Source organism: Cornus florida, unplaced genomic scaffold (assembly GCF_030987335.1).
Source record: "Cornus florida cultivar Cherokee Brave unplaced genomic scaffold, ASM3098733v1 CherokeeBrave_3.0.0_Hap2_Chr02, whole genome shotgun sequence".
In the NCBI taxonomy this organism is placed as follows: domain Eukaryota; kingdom Viridiplantae; phylum Streptophyta; class Magnoliopsida; order Cornales; family Cornaceae; genus Cornus; species Cornus florida.
In genome coordinates, this window is record NW_026775572.1 from 49,224,770 (window position 1) to 49,247,661 (window position 22,892).

General features: G+C 36.4%; 1 pseudogene; it reads right to left on the bottom strand.

Moving 5' to 3' along the window:
• Positions 1 to 9,810: 9,810 nt before the first annotated feature.
• Positions 9,811 to 13,216, bottom strand: LOC132294938 (nucleolar GTP-binding protein 1-like; annotated as a pseudogene).
• Positions 13,217 to 22,892: the final 9,676 nt, after the last annotated feature.

Genomic DNA, 22,892 nt, shown 5'->3' on the forward strand with positions numbered 1-22,892 from the left:
GTAAGCCGGCTCTTCTCCTTTGAGAGTCGTAATTCCTTCTCTGGTTGTCTTCCTCGCCTCCGGCTAAGTTCAAAACCTATTTAGTATTTTAAAACCTTGTTTTAGTGTTTATACACTATCCTAGATTATATGAGAAACCCCCTAACATGCATCAATAATCCCAATTAACCAAGCTTGAACCTAAGACACAGCATGCATCAGTTCACAGTTCTTTAAAAATTTGCACAGTTTGATTCACGAGATTTATTTCCGTTTGAACATGCATACAAGATAAATTTAATCATTAATCTGTTTTTAATCTTGGTTTAATCCTTAGAGTCTTTCTAAGCCTGTACAGAACACAGATTAAAGAGATAGAGTGGAAACAGAACTTGCCTTCAGTTTCAGACTGTGGAACTGCAGACCTCTGTCAACTCCGGCAACGATGGTTGTCTTAACTCCCTCTACTGCTCCTAATTCAATCCCCAACCTTCTCCTTGAATTCTTCCTTTAATCCCCAAAGGTTCTCTCTGAAACTCTCTACAACTCTCTATTTTTCCCTCTCTGAAAACCTGATACGTGAATGCAGGTTGTGTGATGTTTGTTTGCTAAACCCTAAACCCACATGAAGAAATATATTTATAGGCTTAATTCTCCAACCCTAATCTGTATATAGCTAGAGCCCTAATGCAAACCCTTAGTCGGCCCATGCAATTGTCCAAGTTACAATACACGGCGACTTAATACAACCTAGGTCGGCTACAGTAACTCCAACCCTAACTGACATATACGTAAATGAACTTAATTATATAATTTAACGTTTAAATAACTTCCACAGAAATATAATCCTAATCTAAAATAAATTAACATTTAACTTAACCCAATTCAAAATAATCCAATAACAAAAACAATAATATTAATAAAAGAAAACAATTAATTCAAATAAAAGGACAAATAAGCAGATAATCAATTATCAAACAAATAATCCAATAAAATGACACATAATAAAATAAAATGCAATTAAATACAATAATTAAATTCCAGAACTGTCCTTTTAAAATTAGGGGTATTACAGGTTTCAACCTTTGTCCATTCACTTTGAATGTAGTTCCATCTTTCAAGCTTTGTATTTCAACTGCCCCATGAGGCGCAACAGAAATGATTTCATATAGGCCTTCCCATTTGGTTCTTAACTTCCCAGGAAAGAGTTTTAACCTAGAGTTGAAGAACCATGTTTTTTGACCGGGTTCAAAAGATTTCTTCACAATGTGTTTGTCATGAAAAGCTTTAGTTCTTTCTTTGTAGAGTTTGGCATTATCATAAGCATTGTGTCTCAACTTTCCAACTCACTCAATTGAAGTAACCAATTCTTTCCGGCTTTATCAAGGTTAAGATTGAGCTTTTTAACCGCTCACATAGCTTTGTGTTCTAGCTCAACTAGAAGATGATAAGGCTTTTCATAAACAAGTCTATAAGAAGACATGCCAATAGGAGTCTTATATGTCGTTCGGTAAGCCCACAAAACATCATTCAACTTGCGCGACCAATCTTTTCGGGTTGTGTTTACTATTTTCTGAAGAATTTGTTTTATTTCCCGATTTGACACTACTACTTGCCCACTTGTTTGAGAATGGTATGGGGTGGCCACTTTATGAGTAACGGAGGACTTAAAGAAATAAGTGCCTCAAGAATTGATTACAAAAATGCTTTCCTCCATCACTTATCATTGCTCTTGGCATACCAAAACGAGCGAAGATGTTGGATTTAATAAATTGAACAACCACAGAATGGTCATTCGTTTTGGTAGCACAAGCTTCCACCCACTTAGAAACATAGTCAACGGCAAGTAAAATGTATTGAAATCCATAAGACATAAGGAAAGGACCCATGAAATCAATGCCCCAAATATCAAAGATCTCAACAATAAGAATATTTGTCAAGGGCATCATGTCTCTTCGTGACATCGATCCTATCTTTTGACATTTCTCACACTCCTTGCAAAAATTGTAAGCATCTCTATGAATGGTAGGTCAAAATAACCCACTTTGAAGAACCTTCAAGGCGGTTTTCTTTGCACTAAAATGCCCACTACATGCAAGGGTATGACAAAACATAAGGACACTAGGAACCTCACTCTCTAGAATGCATCTTCTCACAATTTGATCCGGGCAATATCGATACAAGACAGGATCTTTCCAATAGTAATTTCGGACGTTGGCAAAGAAATGGTTATTTTCGTGCCTTGACCAAGTAGTTGGAAGCTTGCCAATTGCTAAAAAATTCACAATGTCGGCAAACTAAGGCATTTTTCCATTAGAAATTTGGAAGAGTTGCTCATCCAAAAATGAATCACGAATTAGTGGACTTGGGGAAGATTCCACTGTTAACCTTAAAAGATGGTCGGCAACCACATTTTCGGTACCTTTTTTATCTTTGATTTCAAAATCAAATTCCTGAAGAAGAAAAATCCATCTTATCAAACGAGGTTTTGTTTGCTTCTTGGTCAAAAGATGCCTTAAAACAGCATGATCAGAATAGACAATGACTTTAGACCCTAAGAGATAGGACCGGAATTTATTAAGAGCATACACTATGGCAAGTAATTCTTTCTCGGTAGTGGAGTAATTCAATTGAGCTCCCGAGAAAGTCTTGCTTGCATAGTACATGGTGCATGGAAGTTTTCCTACTCTTTGTCCCAAAACTGCTCCCATGGAATAATCAGAGGTATCACATATGATTTCAAACGGTAATGACCAATTGGGTGGTTGCATAATAGGGGCAGATGACAATAAATCATGCAGTTTATGAAAAATATCAAGGCATGCTTGTTCAAAGACAAATGGTGTCTCCTTGGTAAGAAGATTGCACAAGGGTTTAGCAATTTTGCTAAAGTCTTTGACGAAACGGCAATAGAAGCCGGCATGATCTAAAAAGGAGCGAACCTCTTTTACCGTAAAAGGTGGAGGCAGTTCAGAAATGAGCTCAACTTTTGCTTTATCAACCTCGATACCCCTTTTTGAGATGATATGACCCAAAACAATACCTTCTTGAACCATGAAATGGCTCTTTTCCCAACTAAGAACAAGGTTTGTTTCACGACATCTTTTTAGCACCAGAGATAGATTTTTAAGGCATGCATCAAATGAAGAACCAAAGACTAAAAAATCATCAATAAAGACCTCCAGATACTCTTCCACCATGTCCGAGAAAATTGACATCATACACCTTTGGAATGTGGCGGGAGCATCGCACAATCCAAAAGGCATCCGTCTATAAGCAAATGTGCCAAAAGGACAAGTAAATGTGGTTTTCTTTTGGTCTAAAGGGTCTAGGGCTACTTGATTGTAACCCGAATAGCCATCAAGAAAGTAATAATATTGTTGCCCGACCATCTCTCTAGAATTTAATCAATAAATGGCAAAGGGAAGTGATATTTTCTAGTGGCAGCATTTAATTTGCGGTAATCAATGCATACACGTCATGAATTGGTGGTACGCTTAGAAATTGCTTCACCTTTCGAATTTTCAACCACCGTAATTCCTGATTTCATAGGAACTACTTGAGTTGGACTCACCTATTTGCTATCAGAGATTGGATAAATTACATCGGTATCTAAAAGTTTAACAACTTCCTTCTTAACCACCTCTTTCATGTTTGGATTCAATCTCCTTTGAGCGTCCCTAAAACGTTTTGCATCCACCTCCATAACTATGCGATGCATATAAATAGAAGGGTCAATTCCCTTTAGATCCGTCACACTCCATCCAATAGCTTCCTTATTTTCTTTAAGCATATTTGAAAGATCATTCTCTTGGTCCTCTTTAAGGCTTGAAGAAATGATGACCGGAAGAGTCTCTTTTGGGTCCAAAAAGGCATATTTAAGATTAGGAAGAAGAGTTTATTTTGGAGTTTTCCAAGGTGGAAAATCCAAGCTTGCAACGGATTCCATTAAATCATTTACCTCACTTATTGACCCCTCATTGTCAAACCCACAATTCTCATACATTTCAAGGAGACAAAATGCAAGAAGATCCCCAGAAATAAGAGATAAAAAATTGTCCTCGGTTGACTTTTTCGTAATCATGGAAGGAATGGACTCCTCAACAACCTCATCCAAGACATCTATGAGATAACACTCATCTCATCTATGGGATGTCAACTTGCATTGAAAACATTAAGCTTAACCATCATGTTACCAAAAGAAAGGTTTATAACCCCGGATCTACAATTAATGGTAGCATTTGCGGTAACAATAAATGGCCTTCTTAAGATGATTATGATATAGTTGGTAGGATTAGCAACCGATTCAGTATCAAGAACCACAAAATCAACCGGGAAGTAGAATTTGTCAACCTTGATGAGTATGTCCTCAACCATGCCCCTAGGTGTTTTGATGGATCTATCAGCTAATTGAAGCACCACCGAGGTTGGCTTCAATTCATTCAATCCTAGTTGGACATACACGGAGTAAGGAATCAAATTAACACTAGCTCTTAAGTCAAGAAGAGCTCTACGAACTTCATGGTTTCCAATCACACATGAGATGGTCGGAGCACCGGGATCTTTGAACTTAGGTGGAGTGTTATGTGGAATAATGGAACTCATTTGCTCCGTGAGGAACACTTTTTTAGGGCCTTGTCCCTTGTTCTTTCTCTTTTGTGTGTAAAGATCTTTCAAAATTTTTGCATAAGGTGGAATTTACCTAATTGCTTCCAAGAGGGGAAGATTTATGTTAACTTGTTTAAACACTTCCATCATGTTATGGATTTTTCCTTCTTGCCTCCTGAAATGCGAAGTTTCTCTCAAAGCATATGGAAATGGAGCTTTTGGCTCATAAGATTTTGCAACTTGAGGAGATGAAGAAGAAGATTGAGAATTTCTATTTGGAACATTTTCCTCCAAGGAAGTAGGAATAGGATTGGAAACGGGATGGGTGCTAACTTTGGGTTGCACTGGTTCACTATCTTCACTTGGTTTTTCAACCCTATTGTCAATTTGCTTACCACTTCTCAAAGTAGTAATGGCTTGCACTTGTTCTTGAGAAGGACATTCCGATGTAGAGTTTGCTTCCACAAAGTATTGGGCTCTTGGGTTCCTTTCGGGTTGGCTAGGTAATTTTCCAATTTTTCTCGCATTCAATACATTAGCTATCATCCCGATTTGAGATTCGAGCTTTGATATCGATTGAGAATGAGAATGCAACAAATTGGTGTTCATTTCCAAACTATCCAAAGCCACCAAAACCTTATCTCCAAATCTAGAATTACTAGAAAGTGCATTAGGATGATGAGAGCAAATTTGAGAATCATACACTTGAGGATGTGAATAGTGATTCATCTTTTGATGATGAGAAGAAGATGACACAAATCCTTGGGAACCTTTATTCCTTTTATGAGCTGGGACATCGATTTTGAAAAATTTTAGCTTGAAGAGGACTTGAATTTTATCTCACCTCGGAATATAAACATTTGAATAAGGGTGACCAAATGTAGCATTGACTTGTTCAAAGTGTTCATTAAACACATGTCCATGGGGACAACTGGAAGTAAAATGTAAAACACTTGAACATGTCATGCAATGCTCACAAAAATGATGAGAGTGATGAAAAAGAGATGATTTGATAACCGGTTTTTGACTCAATAAGAATTTATCAAGTTTTTAAGAAAGAGTTTTGACCTTAGCTACAATCTCCATTGGACTTTCAATTTGACACTTTTAAATTTCTCTTTTTGTTAATAGAATCATGACTCAACCAAGAAGTGTGATATTTATGCAATGAATTTTCACTCATTTTTTCAAAAAGATGCCAAACATCATCTTCATGTTTCCCAAAATATAAACCTCCACATGAAGTATCAACTATGTCCTTATGAGTGTCGGATAAGCTTTCATAGAAATATTGAACCACTTGCCATTTGGGAATGCCATGGTGTGGGCATTTCCTTAGCAAGTGATTCAATCTTTCCCAAGCCTCATGCAAAAGTTCTCCTTCCCCATGAGAAAATTTTCTAATGGCGGTTCTCATTGAATTGGTCAAACTTACGGGGTAAAATTTTTTCAAAAATTCATTTTGCATTTGTATCCAAGAAGTTATCGAATTTGCCCCCAAGTTATTGAACCAATGCTTTGCCTTATTTTTAAGAGTGAAAGGAAAGAGAAGTAACCTAAGAACTTTTTTCCGGGACATTCATATACTTCACGGTGAAGCATATTTCAAGAAATTCATCAAGATGCTGATATGGTTCCTCATCATTTAAGCCATAGAAAAGTGAATACTTTTGGATAGTCTCGGGCTTAATTTCATATTGATCGAAGCACAATACAAGTCGGTGCATGGTATTCATGGAAATTGTAATGATTACGAAGGATCAATGGAGGAATTGGAGCTTAAACTCTGGGAGGAAATTGATCAAAAGGAGGGTGTTCCATGAAATGCGAGTCTAAGTAAACAAGATTACCCTCTAGATTTTTCGTTAGAATGCCTAGGATGAAGGGTAAGAAAAAGACCGCACAACACTTCAAGTAACACATCAACAAACAATAAAATCAAGCACTTCTCCTTTGCAACAAATTAATTATCAACAATCCTCCACATACAATGATCCCATACTCCCATGCTTAAACAATGTGAAAGAAAAATTAAATTGCCTCCACGTGGGCTCATGATTTATTTAGGAATTTAAAGAATTGCTACCACGCGGGCCGACGATTTAACTAGAGATAGAGTTAGAAAAGCTCATAAAGGGTCCTTAAGCAACTTCAAATTATTTTTTAATTTGTGTTTTGCTTTGCAAATTTTTAGATTTTTAGCTTTTTATGCTTTTGCTTAGCTTAGCTTGCTCATTGCTTTAAAATTTTCCTTCGCTTAATGCACCTAGTCAATCAAGAACAAACACAATAAGTAACCAAAATAAAGTAAAATAAAGACACGATCAAAAGAGTACTAATTCCTAATTGTTTCCAAAATACGGCGTTGCCTCAATCCTCGGCAACGGCGCCAAAACTTGGTTTGTCGTCAAGACCAATCAATCAAATTGCATGTAAAAATGTGTAATATGGCCAAGTTTAAATTTATAGAGTGCCACTACTACCTCTAATTACTAATATAGCTAAGGTGAGTAGCGATCGTCCCAAGGGAAGAGGAACAGTATTGATATGGAAACAATGTTGGATTAGTAAGTCGAGTGATTAGAAGATGGTTTGATTGATTAATTAAACTACAATTTTAAACTAAATGAAAGCAATGTAAAACAACTAAAGTAAGTAAAGTGTAGAGAATAAGAGAGAAAGGTCTTGGGATTTAGAGGTCACCATTAAACATCACCTTCCTAGACACTCAATGTGTAATGAATGAGGGGGATTATGTGTTACAATACTTGTGTGTGTCATTGATTGAATCAATAAGCATGGATGACTAAATAAGTATATATTGTCTAGACAAACTAGTGAATAGCACAACATATCAAATTGAGCCATTATTCCTTCCTTTAAGTCCACAATCAATACACATCATCAAATTAGAGAAATATACTACTTGCATTCATAAGTATGGAACATCAAACAACTAGTATGGATTGTCCTCCCATCTAAGGAAGTAAAGTAACTACACTATAACTAAGTTAGGGACATGAAAATTAAACTAAGGAAGAGGCATAATCCATCAAGAAATGAGTATGAACCATCAAATAAACCTCAAGAGTATTCCATTTAAGCACTATGCCTTGACCATCACTAGATTCATAATATCGACACACATAGACATGCATCAATGTAACAAAATCTAGAGATAAACACATGAACATCTATTCTAGCATACATATACATATGAATAGAATGAAATGATCAATTGGAAGTATCAAACTACACAAATCATGATAGAAATAAGATTTATATATATATCAAAGGTCAAGATAAGAATTATAACACTAATCCCCATTAATTACAAAACATCAGAGTCTATGAGGCATGCTTAGGGCTAGCTCTAGCCCCAAGAAGATGTTTAGCCACTCATTGATGTTGTCATCCAACCCTCAAGCGTTATCTCCATGCTAGAAGTGATCTTCTTCCTCCTTGGTGGAAACCCTAGAAGAGAGGAAGAACTTTCCCAATTTGTGTATTCTCTCTCTAATCTCTAGCCAAGTCTCTCTAATCTCACCCCCTTTTCTTACTCAAAATAGCCAAATCCTTATATAGGTAGCTTAAATGTCACACCCAATGGTTAGACCTCGTGCACTAGGACCCCCCAATGATTGCACCACGAGCACACATTTAATTTGGCTTGAAATCAACTTTTCACGTAACTTGAGGCAGTTCGATCAATCTCAAGGTTGGTTTGATCGATCAAACCTTGGCGGCGCCTTTTTGGAATAAAAACAAGGCTGAGATATTTTTGGGAAGAGGACAAAAATGGTTGGTGATGATAAGATTAAAGACGTTCGATCGATCGAAGAATTGTTGGATCGATCGAAGAAGGCTTTTTGCTGAGGATAAGGACAAAATGCTCAATCCATCTTGGCATTGTTGGAATGATGGAACTGTGATCGATCTGAGCGCTGATTGAAGAGTGTTTCCTTTCACCAACTTGCTTCCACTTTGCTCCTTTCTTCCATTGAACTTGAGATTGCATCTTTTATACTCTAATTCACCTGGATTAACTTACTTTGGATAAGTGCCTAAAAAGGGAAATAATATGAAATTAGATTAAAACGGGAAAATAAGATAGGATAAGGTACTAGAACGTTCAAGCTTAAGGAGTTTAAATACACACTTTTCAGTGGTCATCAAATTATTTTGAAAACATGCAAACGCACATCTGGTTTGGCCCCTCGCGTATTTGTGGCTGTAAATGTTCTTTGTTTTGCAATTGGAATTATAGAAAGTGAATTGTATTTGATTTGTGATGTTGAATTAATTAGTACATTTCTCAAAAAGTAATATTGTTAGTGTTTAAAGACGTACTCCAAGAGTTACCTTTCTCCCTCTTTCTAACCTTTGTCCCTCTCTCCAACAGTCCTCTTCTCCTCGCTCCTTTCCATGGGAGCGGGAAGGTGAGATCTTGCCTCCCATAGCTTTAATAAATTTGTCGTTTTTCAATAAGTTTTCTTCGTGAAAGTTTTTTTATATTTTTGCTTTTGTTAAGCTAAATATACTCATGTTTGGCTTGTTTCCAATTAGTATGGGTGGATTTGATGTTTTCTCTCCAGTTAGATCTATGATCTATTTCGATTTTGATTATTCCCGACTATATCTGATAATTTTCTCCTTGATTTGATCTTGTGCGGGTTTTTGGGTGATCTTCCCCCTATTAGAGGGGCTTTGTGAATGTAACTTTGGAGTTGTTGTCTTAATGATGATCAGATCTTTGGTCACTCATGTTGCTTCGCTTCTCCTTTAATGGTTTCTGTTATGAACTTTGGTTCTCGTTCTCAACAACTCTGAAGCCTGTTCTTCATTTTTTATTGTTTTGCTTCAAGATCTGTATGCATTTTTTTGTTTGGCATTGATGGCTTGACTTTTGTGCCTTTGCAATGATAATAATAATAATAATAAACCTGTTGCGTTTGGGTTGGCAAAAAATTTTGTAAAATGAAAATAATAATAATAATAAAAATAGTCAACCCAACTAGCACATACCGACTATCTTGGTAGCCCGAGTAGGCAGGGCTGTGTAGATCAAATCAGTCCGAATTATCCAATAAATAGTTGGTTTTGCTCAAGTAGGATTGGCCAGAAAAATAATCAGCTTCCACAAGAAAATGGTCTCAAATGTTAATGAACAGAACTGTCATGAGTCCTACTTATAAATTCACAAGCAAAACCTCGTTAGTCGTGGAGAGGATCAGTGCAAAGCTCCCTCAAACATGCATTTATAAATGAATAACACTACAAAGAAAACCCTTGAGAGCCAGGAAATGAACTGTTCTTATAAGGCCAAATAACCAAATCAATCTCTTAGTATAGCTACTTAGCAAGATCCGTAAAAGAAAGAAGGAGCTCGGCTGAACGAACTAAGTACCACATAATAGTATAGACAATAACAACAACACACACAAAAACGTATCAGGAGGCTCGTCTAATGTCACGGTCACAATCTCTGGCCATGTGTGCAAAATTCAAAGAACCAATATATTTGATGCAAACTCTCAATAGCAAACTGCAATCCAGCAAAATTCAGTACGCTTGATCTGCAAGGCATGTATCAAGCTTTCCTGCGAGGAACAACCACAGTGACTACTGGTAGTATCAGAAAATATATCCAAGCAAATTTTAATCCTCCAAAGCCATAAACCGAACCTACCAATTTGCATCTCAAAACCAACAAATACACATCACAGACTTGCCGACATGATGTACATATCTTTACCAGATTATATTTCTATCTAATAAGTTGGATCTAGGCCTTCCGCACCAGCCAGCTAGATTCCACTATATCATACAGGAGCTAATTCTACCCCCATAGATAATTCAATGGCTAGAGAATCCAAATACATATCATCTGAAATTTGTTTGTTTCAGTCAGTGTGCACACCATACATGCTCTCTTAACCATTGAAGTAACAAGTGTGTTTCATAACAGTAAGAGTACCTTTATTAAATGGGAAATCAAAAAAACACCAGACTCCCGACTGAAACCGACACTCACAAAGGTGGTGGACCCCATCAGTCGGGAGTCCAGCAGGCTATCAGTGATCTTATTAAATCTATGCATATCATGCTCTTAATGATTGAGGTAACAAGTGTGTGTTTCATAACTGCAAGAGTACCTTTCAAATGGGAAATCAAAAAAACACCCGACTCCAGACTAAACCCGACACTCCACAAAGGTGCAGATTAAACCCGACACTCCACAATGGTGGTGGACCCCACCAGCCGGTAATCGGGCAGGCTATCAGTGCTCATATTAAATTATGCAGATCCAATAAAAGGTGTATAATTGGTGAAGATATCAATATCCATGCAAACAGTAATGATATAGCTGTAAGTGTTTATTAGCGTCAGTTTTCCCAAGGGTGCGCTTCCCAGAGAACAAGTGCTTTGGTTTCAAAGTAACAATGACTCTATCGGCCTTTCCCCGCCGAGCGTCCTTGTTCCTCTTCTTGACAGATTTCTTAGCCAGTTTTACAGCCTCGTCAAATTCAGCAGAGTCTTTGAAACTCGCTCTAGCAACAACCATATCTTGTGGCTGTGACCTAGACTGTGAAAGAGATCTAGAACTCATCCGCATTTTCTAATTAGAATGGCCAACATCAACATCCATGGCGTCACCACCACCATTATCTTGCTGGTCAAATGATCTTTCCCTCTTACGACCCTTGATCTGCTACGAGCTCGGTTAATTGCCAAAGTTGGATCAAGCCCCAAATCTGATAATTGTCGTCCCATTCTCTCTGATGTGAACTTCCTCTCTTTGTCAAATTTTCTTGGTATAGTTGGCCAACTTTCCGCAGTGCTTTTCTTGATCCTATGTTGTTGAATAAGCAAGCTCTTCTTTTTCCGGATCTCATTCAGTGTCTCTTGCTCTTCGAGGGTCAATTCCTTATCATCCATCTCAAAATCATAGACATTGTGCCCATCAAGAATTTCTGGCATTATATCTTCCTACCACTCATCGTTTGCTAAGATATAATGTTTCCTCAAACTAGCAGAGTATACACCAGCACCACCATTCTCATCCTCCAAATCCCTTTCGAGCTTCCTCTTCTCTTTCTCTGCTTTCCTAGCTTTAGCTTCCAAGACTGCCTGGGGAATACATGATGGCCTTTCTTTCTGGTCACGTGGCTTTGGCATTGCAACATGAAAGCGATTCAGACATTCATTTATCTTTTTAGACTTCATTTTCAGTTCCACCCTCTGATTTAGTAATCTCTCACAAGCTGCATTTTTCACGGCAATTACCCCCTCCTCAGTCAAAGTGCTCATTGTCAAGAGCACTCCATCACATGTAGGTTCCCCTCCTTGCCTTGACCTATCACAGTCTTCATAGCTTCAGCTTCCATTTCCATTACCAACTTCTTGTCTTCCTCGGATATCCGGTCCAAAGGCTGCATACAATTTTGTTGCAGACAATAATCAGCGGTTTGTTCATAAATAGAGACTTGATGCTGTGAAAAAGAGCTGCCTGTTGAGCAATGCTGTACCTGTACCCACATGAACCAGAAATGTCCAAGAAGAACAACACAGCAGCTCTTAGATGTGCTAGAGCTGTGACACTGCACATCTCAATGATATTAGTCTTCAAACGGCCTATCCAAAATCCCTGGTGTATCAATCGCTTGATACCTAAGGTATTTATAGTATGTATGACCAACAAACAATGACTTTGTAGTGAAAGTATATGGCTGAACATCCACATCTGCCCTGGTGATTTTTTTAATGAATGAGCTCTTGCCTACATTTGGGTACCCACAAATCAAGACCGTCCGGGTATTTGGGTCAATTGATGGTAGCCTAGCCATGTGTTTCATTATCTCTTCAAGATAAGCCAAACTAGGGCCAATGCGCTTTGTCACAGTACACATGCGGCCAAGAGCAGCAACCTTCAGAGCCTTGTATCGGTAAAGTGAGTCACCATATTTTAACAATTTCAAATAGTCCTTTGCAATCTTACCAATGAGATTCGGTCTTTGTTGTAGAGAACATGAAGAAGATCACCATAGAAAGGATGGATATCATCAAGCCGAGGGAACTCCTCAATGACGGTGGAAAGCTTGTCGTGAAAGTTCTGCTGTGTGTACTTCACTTTCCGCATGTAAAACTGACGGATGCAAGTAATAGCATACCCTTTGTGAACAACAGTCGGTGTTCGAAGTTGTGTGCGAGAAAGGATGATATCAACAAAGTCCTTCCCAGTGGGGACAATTGTGATTTTCTTAAAGTTGCACTGCACCATATTTTTTAAGTTTATGTTTTACTCTACACAACAAACATGGAAAAGATTAGAACTCAACAGAAAAATTAGTAATAAATATAAAACTCTAAAAGGTGACAAATATATCAAGTTTATACAGATACATGCAAAAGCCAACAAAATTATCATCATACCAGCAGATCAATATAAGAATCACTTGGTTCACAGTAAGAATACCCAAAACTCCATTTGAAACACCAAATATGTACCATTCCCATGCAAAAAGACATCAAAATAAGAAATAAAGAGTGTTGCTTCCCTTCATGTAGAAAACTAAATAATTCACCATAACTAGAGCATCATCCTTCTCTTTCTTAAAATAACCAGTTCAAGTATTAATTTTCCATTATCGAGCATAATGGACTAGCATTGAATAATAAAAAAATCAAGGAAAATGAATTTCCCTCAAAATCACTCAATCCAAATGTAGGAAGTCTAGAATTCTAGTTCATATTTAGTCACGTGACAGCACGAGTCTAGATATATCTCAAATCCTCCTACGTAGGAAGTCTAGAATAATGCCTCAAAACTGTCCAAGTATTCTAGTCATCCCTAAATATTGAATGGCCTTTCAAACCAAAGTTTCAATTGATGAAGGTTTTCTAACTAGGGACTATTTTAACAAAGAAAAAATTTGTTTATTTAATTACATTTTATTTGTTAAATCAAACTAACATATTTTTAATTGATGCAAAAATATTTTAACAAAATCAATACAGAAAGTAAGTTTGGTATGGAAAACAGATTGAAGATCATTTAGTAGACCAAAAAAGTTCTCATGTCTAACATCATGGTAAAAATTGTGTTGAGATTCTTTAATCCATAAATAAATATGTTTTGAAATGCTTCAAATTTTTCTGAAAGAGATTGAATTTAATTAAGGATGCTAAAAGTGTTTTGAAGCATGCTTTCATAAACAATGCTATAGAGTATTATTGATAAACAACAAAAAAATTTTGTTAAAATATTTCTGCATCAATTAAAAATATGTTAGTTTGATTTAACAAATTAAATGCAATTAATAATACTTACCAGTTAATTAGATGAGAGCCACCAACAACGAAGGCAGAAGTAAATATTTCTGTTTAGAATTGCGATATGAAGCAGCACTCTGCTACGATTCAACAATCAGCACAGTTAGGTTGAACTTGATTTAAACAAATATAAGAGAACTGTAACTCACTGCAAAACTAATTCGTATGACTTTAAGTTTCTGCAGATTGTGGCCGAAGCAATTTCTTTTTCATTTTTTTTTTTCATTGGCACATTAGTATAGGAAACAATTTCGAGTTTTTGAACTTTGAAAACACCCATGAACACACACGACTCCACGAGGCTCAAACACCTGACCTCCCTTTTGGAAAGGAGGATTTGTACCAGCTGGGCTATTGCCCATTTGGTACAAAACGAAGCAATTCAACATATAAGATGAATTCAGATTCAAATTGTAAGTAAATTGGCATTATATTTAGCTACATTAAGTACTGTCTGGATTCCTGAAATGTTTAGGCTCCAAACAATTCAAAACAAACACCAGCCGTAACCTACTACAATATCAAGTTCATTTGTGCAGCAACCATCGGAGTTAGGGTTGTGACGAGGGTGGCTTTGCTCAAGAGAAATAGGGGTTTTATAACGAGTCAAGTTCATCAGGACCAAACAAGCGCATTAAAAGGAAAATCTGCATGTTGTCATCGAGCATAGCTATGTTTCCAATCTGAGAGAAGAATGTCAAAAACCACATCCAGTATTCTAACCACTTAAGTTCAATGCCATACGTAGATGCTATGCCAGAGAATCTCGAGAATAACGTGTGTGTACAACTTTACAGTATAGTCCTTCTGAGGAACATTAACCATGACATCTGTCTAAAATGTCATCCTAGATGTGGCTAATCGTATCAAATGAGGTCCTCATAAATTTGATTTGCTGCGATCCAGCATTTCTTCCCTATCAATGAAATGCTCGAGCATCTCTTTCTCTTGTAGAACTATACATTCTTCCTCCTTTCCAAACCATTTGTACCGCCGCTTGGCAACATAATCAGAGACAGCATCCCTTAAAGGTGTTGGGACTATCGCAAGAGTGCTTAACGCAGAGTAAGGTAATGGTAATGGTAAGTAAGACAGAACTCTCAGTGCAGCTGCATAATCAAATAAACTCAGAAAATTAGACTTCAAGTTTTGCATTCACCATGAAATAATAGCTATATGTGGGCTAACAAAGAAATACTCTGCATTCACATAGAACGTAAGTTAACTAGAGGATGAAAAGGGTTGGGGTTGGGGTTGGGGTTGGGGTTGGGTTTGGGGGTGGAAGGAAGCAATAACCAGTGAATAAATCTGCCCATTCTTGAGTCCACTTGTTTACAGCATCTGAAAGGATGCTCCAAAGCTTCGCATTCATACTGTCATTGATGCTAATGTCATTGAAACTTGAAATTGGAATTCTCTGAAGGTGTTAAATTCCATAAATTTCTAGCTAGTATATAGGAGCTTTGTTGCAATATCAAATGAGATCATCTGGACTGCATCTAAAAGAATTAACCCAATAAAAATAAAATAAAAACCTATGGTCCAATAAGTTCCCAGAGAAAGGGGGAAAAGAAAAAAAAAAAACTTACCTGCGACTTTCAAAACAGAGGCATCTAGGCTTTGTAAACACATACCTTGCCCTATTCTTTTGACCGATACTTAAACAGAGTAAAAAGTGTTTCAATTTGAGGGGTTTGGCAGCAAGACATAATGATCTACCTTTTCATAGAAGATGGGGCCTCGAAACAGAATGGTAGAAATGGATAACTAACCCTGATACTTGGAGAAAGCCAGTACTGGTTGAACTAGTCCCCATTCAATAGAGGCTGAAGTACGAAACCTCTTCAATGGCATTTAATGTTTTATCACACAGAATCAAACCTCGTTATCTTAAATAAAGGGGGAAAACACACACACACAGTGCAAGATTAACACTTACCCACTCTTAACTAATTTGAAAGATATTGTCATAGTTTTTAAACTCTACTGTATGCTTAGCCATACCTACTCAGTTCCATCCAGTCTAGCACAGAGCCAATTGATATGACAGACTAAATAGAATAAAAATAATTAAGTGTAGCACAGAGCAATTGATATGACAGACTAAATAAAATAAAAATAATTAAGTGAGCACCAGTATTTGATGAAGGGATCATTGCTGATGTAATGGTAGAATCTTAGACTGACAAGCGTGACATGAAAGGTTATAGTCTGAGACAAGCCACATAACATAAAATAAAACCAAAAGTTATGTGTCTAGTGTTTCCTCCCAACACCCCATGTAAGTCAAACATGCATTGGCTCTAAACAATGGTAATTAATGGAAAGCTACTTAAATTCAAGTTACTGGTGTTTCCTTCTTCTTTTTTGGCAGAAGAGGGGCGGGGGGATGTTGACTCGAACCTTCAACGTTCCGTTTGGAAGTAAGAAGATAAAAAGGGAAAAGAAAAGGATAGATAACCAACTACAAGGCATATGATAAAATCTTTAGATAATATTCATTACATGCACAATTACATCACTTCATACATATCAAACAATCTACATGGAAATTTCGAAGTTTTTTTTCATAGAACTATGGATAGAGTCTATCAACATTGAGACCAACTTTACCATGTTATAGAATTTTACCTTGTGGGGAAGGGGGGCCAAAAAAAAAAAAAAACGAACTATGTAGCCATAATAGACGGATAAAATCAAAAAGAATATCCATCATGCCCTAAGAGGATTCATACCCTTTCTGTTTGCACCCTAACATTTATCCATATTTTAGGTTTAGGATTGGTGAGTCTGGCATATGACACAAATAGGTTCTAAGGGGTTAGGATCAGAACCCTGGGTTCTGATATAGTTGCACAGGACCCGTGATCTAGACTTAGAAAGGGGGGTGAATAGGTCTTGAAAGCTAGTTAGCTAATTTTAACTGAATTAACTACAATTAAAGAATTAAATTAACGCAATACTAAACAAACTACTCAATCCATCATGCATCCGAACACAAAAACAATCAATATGTAATGTAAACTTTGTAGAAGGAAAAGCACAATTGACACAGATTTCTTATGCGGTTTCAGTCCAGTCAGATCAAATCTAACATGTGAGAAAAATATTACACAACTAGGTTAATAGTTTCCCAAACCCTACCTCTTGACACAGACCAATTGCCAAACCCTCCACTCAAATCTTCAGGCCTTCAATCTGCTCCTTGAACAGAATTGCTCCTTGCAAGATCTACTTTCCTAAGTATTTTGATATCTGGTCCAGTCGTCAATTGCTCCTTAATTTTGTGTTGAGATCATTGTAGGCTCAGAAATGATAGATGATCAACCCCACATATGAACATTCATTAGACTATGAATGATGAATGTAAAACAATACTGGAGGTAATTTATTAGAATGCACTTAAATGATTCAAGTATGCTAAAGAGACTGTATAATGCATGTCTAAAGTTTTCAAAACACTAGAGGACTTTATATAGAGCAAGAATCTTGAAACTTTAGGGTTTTAAGAAATGTTTAATATGAAAAGGAAACTCAAATTTTTCATAGCTCGATAAATCGAACAGAGTCACTAGTCCAGTGGCTGTTGACAGATCCTTCGATCAATCAAAGTCCCATGTCCTCCAAAAACTTGGATTTAGATTTTAAGTAAGTTTTCAAACATTTATATGCATATCAAAAAGATATTAATGGATCAAATCATGAATTAAATATGAAACCTTAATTGATAAATGCATTAACCCTAATTGGTGAGTTCATATGTAAGCATCAAATTTACCTTTTTACTCTTGTGCTTGAAGACTTTTTGCCCTTGAATGTAGCTTTAATTCTGATTATGCCCTTCGACAAGTGGTAGTACACCAACCAACATTCAAAATTCTAATTATAAAAAATTACATACTCAACATGAAATTTGCCAACCTAAGTCCTGTTGACCTAACAGGTTCATTCCAAAGATAATACCACACCCCCTGGACCAGTGGGGCCCATCAGAGGGTTTCACACAAGCCTAGGGAGCAACTAACTGTTATCTACAAAGCTAATAAGCTAAGGTTCCACACAAGCTGAGGGAGCAACTAACTGTTATCTGCCAAGCTAATAAACTAAGGTTCATGTGGGGCTGTATATATCTCCTTTGCCGTCAATATATAGACAGCTGGTTGCAGTGACAAGGAATAATAATCTAATATGGAATAAAAAGAAGGTGCTACGATGACGAGAAAAGAAAAAAGAACGCATGTCAAGACTATGGATTTTGAATAAGACGTCATGAACTGTATTCTGACTGAAGATATGGCCCTAGATAGAAGTACAATGATCAGAAATTCATCAAATAGTTGAATCAGGCTTTTTTGATTGTGTCATTCACAGACCAACATCATAGGAATTCCATATAACAGTAGCATATCCGCTTTCCAGGACAGAAGAATTTCACAATGGTCATCCATAATTTAAGAAAATGAGGATTCAAAATGTAAAATCTCAGTATAAATGGTAAATATCCCCAAGTTATACAACCTCAGAGATTCTCTTGATTAACTTTCAAATTTAACTTCAAAAGACCTTTTGGTGCCCTTCTAGCAAATACTCCACTATCTTTAGAACAGAAGAAGTTAGATGACCATTAATAGACAATAAAGAAAATCACTTATCAAAATAATAATAATAATAATAATAATAATAATAATAAAACCAATAAAAAAATCTGAAGTCCAGTTGTAAATTATCAGTACTGTAAAGAAAAATCTCTGAGTATACCACTTATTGACTATGAATGATTCCTCCCTCCTTTTTTTTTTACCCCCTTGATTTTTATTTCTCTCTTTGGCTTAATGATCTGAATTTTTTTACCATGACAAGGGGGTTGCTGTCGCAATTACAAAATCGCTACCAGTTTCAAGGACCCGAGTGAACTTAAGTACATCATACTACCTGAAATCATAAGGTTGTCCCATCTTCAGAAATTAACAGCAACATCATAAACATGGTTCAACACCCTACCATCCTAAAAAGAGGAAAAAAAAAATAAATAAATACTTTCTCCTGTAGGATTATGAAAAATCTTCAAGACATAGCCATATCTGTAGCTTCTTAATTCGGCCTGTGACCTCATGGTTACACTATGCAACATTAATGGACAGTATAACTAAGGATGAGATAGAACTCTTCAAGTTACAAGACTATACATCAACCAAACACAGCTGGCTCGATATAACATGAGGCCTAAGGCAAAAACTCGAAGAAGACATTTTTGAAACACGATATATTAATATAAATAACAATAATTAACTCTCGACTTTTGTTTTAATCAAGCTATTCTAGTTATTTTTTAAGATGAAAAAAATAACACAAAATGAAATGTTTAAGAGCATTGGACTTCTAAGAACAATGTAAAGTATTTTACCACTGAACATCTAAGTTTAGTGGTATCACCTTGGCATCGATCTCCCCCCTTTCAAATGAAGGTCAAGGGCTCAACCCTCTTGGGTGCAATTGTGTCTGTATAACTTACCTCCCAAAATATAAAAAACATAAAAATTATCTTAAAATCAATTTATTTATCTGGGTCCACATAAGAAAACATATATATTGAGTATATCGCTCCGTTGTGACCTGGAGGTCACAAGTTCAAAATTTGAAACAGCCTCTTCATGTGGAGGAGGTAAGGTTACGTAAATTTGACCCTCCTCAGACCCTTCAATGGCGGGAGCCTCGTGTACTAGGCTAGCCCTTTTTATTATACTGGTAAAGTAAAGAAAACTAACACATACTCAAAAAAAAAAAAAAAAAAAAAAAAAATTCCATTTTGAGAAACCTATTTGGTTTTTCATTTTTATTAGTTTTTTTTTTTTTTTTTCAACGAGGCCTTAGCTTCCGTAAAGGGCCATGGGCAATGGCCTACCAGTCAAGCCTGCCCTTCAACCAAGCTTTCTCAATGCCTAAAAAGCCAATTTACTTAGAGCTGGACAAACAGAAGTTATAGAAGTCTCCTTGCTCTACAAGGTGCCTGAACATGTAGTTCATTCATTAAAAAAGGTTTTGTCAAGATCTTCTTAAGTCCATGAATTGACTTTACTAAAAATTTTGGTTCAATAGCGAATAAGAGCATTCAGGTCTTGGAGGTTTGTTGAGTTTGTGAGGATGAGCAGCTGGGATTTAGGGGCCAGGCTGTGCTGACTCAATTACTTTCAGTATTAGATAGAGATGCCAGAAAGTTTGTTTTTTCCTTCCATGGGTTTTGATAAGTAGACATCAAGAGAAAAACAATCTTCTGAAGTTGTGCTATCTATATCATATGGTGCAATCAGTTCTGCATGCACATTGAAATTAGTGTAGAACAAACTACCGTGCAAAAAAGTGTCCTGTGTTGGCATATTCCGTAAGCAAATGCTTTCAAGATCTATATTTGGTGTCACTTCAGTGTAAGGTTAGCATCAACATTGAAGCTGTGATTGTAGATAGAAAATGGAGCCAGAAGATGACATCATTATCTTACTTCAAGCTTCATCATTCGCACGATATAGAGAAGATAAGTGACTCAAGACACCATAGGATTTGAAGTGATTATTTCTATATATTCCTAAATGTTCAAGATAAAATGGTTAAGATTGGGTTATAGGAAACTTAAATTAAAGGGTAAATTACACTCAGACCCCCTGAGGTTAGGTCATATCTCAGGTAGATGAAGATTTTGTTTTTAACTTTCACTTATATTTAAATTATTGGTTTAGCATATCACTTACACCCGAAATGTCAATTGTTTGTGGGGTCATAGTACTTTGAAGTGTTAAATGACTATGCTACCCTTTGACTTGTTGTTGACTACTTTGTAACCAAACTACCCCCAACATACAACTTTTCTCTTCTTCCTCCTCCGACCATCAACCAATTCACCCCTCAACTCCACCCATCAATCTCATCCATATATAATTACACAAACATATATATCCATCTATATATATATATACACACACACACACACATATACACAAACATATATATCTATCTATATATATATACACACGGTGGCTGCGAAATGCGAATCAGGGAATGTCAGCCGGATCGTTTTGGGTTGTGGATTGGAGGTGGTGGTGGCCGGTCGAGCTCGGAACGGTGGCTACGAATCACCGGCGACGATGGCCTTGGATAACCCAGATGCTCGATCTCAATGCCAAGATTGCGAACCCAGTTCGGTCACCACCGGCGGTATCACAAGGGTCGGCCGAATCGACTTTTGATGAAGCACCAATGATGGACATAGGAATATAAGAGGTAGTGGTCGGAGGGATCTACGAGAATGAGATGGGGCTTGGTGTCGTACGAGTCAACTCGGAAGATGAGGTCGCCTTTCGAGTTGTAGACGGTGAAGCCTTTGCTGGGAAAGAAGAAAGAGGTCTTGGGAACAGTAAGGTGGGTCTCTTCTTCGTATGTGAATTCATCATCAACAACTACAATGCCACTTTCATTTTTTCTCAATTTCTGAAATTGATAGCTTTCAATTGCTAATAATATACAATATGTTTGTGTGTGTAGGGCAGTGAAATCTAGTATAATCTTAAAGAGTGAAAACGTGATGAAAATGTTGAAGCTAAGGTAGTGTTTTGGAGAAGAAATACAGAGAGATGAGAGACAGAAAAAATGCACACGGTGGAGCCAAAAACTGTCGATTTGTCTCTTTTGCATTATCCATGGATTCCAACTACAATTAGATTAAATTAGGAACCGGCTCTGTATACATGGTGTTATACATTAGATTAGGAACTTATTTATGAATTATTTCACTTGCCATTGGGATGATGGTGGCGGTTTTGAGGTGGGATGTTGGTGGTGGCACTATAATCACCGGAATCCATGACGGTTTTATTACTATGTGTAATGGATTTGGCAGATGACCTTTGATTGAGAGAGAAGAGAAAGAGAATCACCAACGGGCCAGTGGCCTAGCGGTATCAGCCTCTTACCTCCCAAAGGGAGATCAGGGGTTCAAATCTTAGTAGAGACGTGTGTGTGTGAGTACCAACTAGAAAAAAAAAAAAAAAAAAGGAGAGAGAGAGAGAGATAGAGTCTGATTTGGTGGGTTTTGTTATAAGAGTATTTTTGGCAATTTATTTTATAGATATTTTGTATTAAATTATATTTAAACAAATGGGGGTAAATGAGTCATTTCGCATGTGTCAGAGCCCAAAAAGTAATTTGGGGTGTAAGTGAAAGTTAAAAACAAAATCTTCATCTAGCTGAAATATGACCTAACCTCGGGAGGTGTCTGTGTAATTTACACTAAATTAAATTTAAGTTAATTTTAAAATAATTATTAATTATTTTGAATATATTTATAGAATTTAACATTGAACACTATTTTATTAGGAAATGAATTTGAAAACCTTAATGTTGGTTAGAAAGCTTTAATTTGAGTCATTTGAAAACCATTTTGAAAGTTAATTTTGATAAAGACTTTACCTAGTGAAAATTGACCTCTATGTCCTAAAAAGAATCATTAAAAATTTAAAGTTATGAATGTTGTGATGGTCTTTATATAATCAAAAACTAAACTCAATAAATAATATATTATACACCTAATGTACTACCCCTAATTTTAAAAGGATAATTTCGGTATTTATTTATTTGTTTTAATTGCATTTTTTAATTTTTTAATTGATTATTTGACTAATTGCTTATGTGTTTAATTGACTTAAGTGTTACTTGATTAATTGGCTATTTGTCTGGGTGTTGTTTGTATTATTTGTTTATTAGATTGTGTGCTTAAGTGATGTGTTTGATTAATTATAATTAATTGTAAATTAAATGATTAAATGTTTTATTTTATGCCTACGGTTAGTAGTAATGGGCCAACCAATTAGGTCCTATGGACTACTTGGATAGGAGGTTTAATAGGTATGAATAATTACCCATGGATAGTTGTATATGTATATATATAGATATATATGTATATACACATATATATAAAAAGAAAG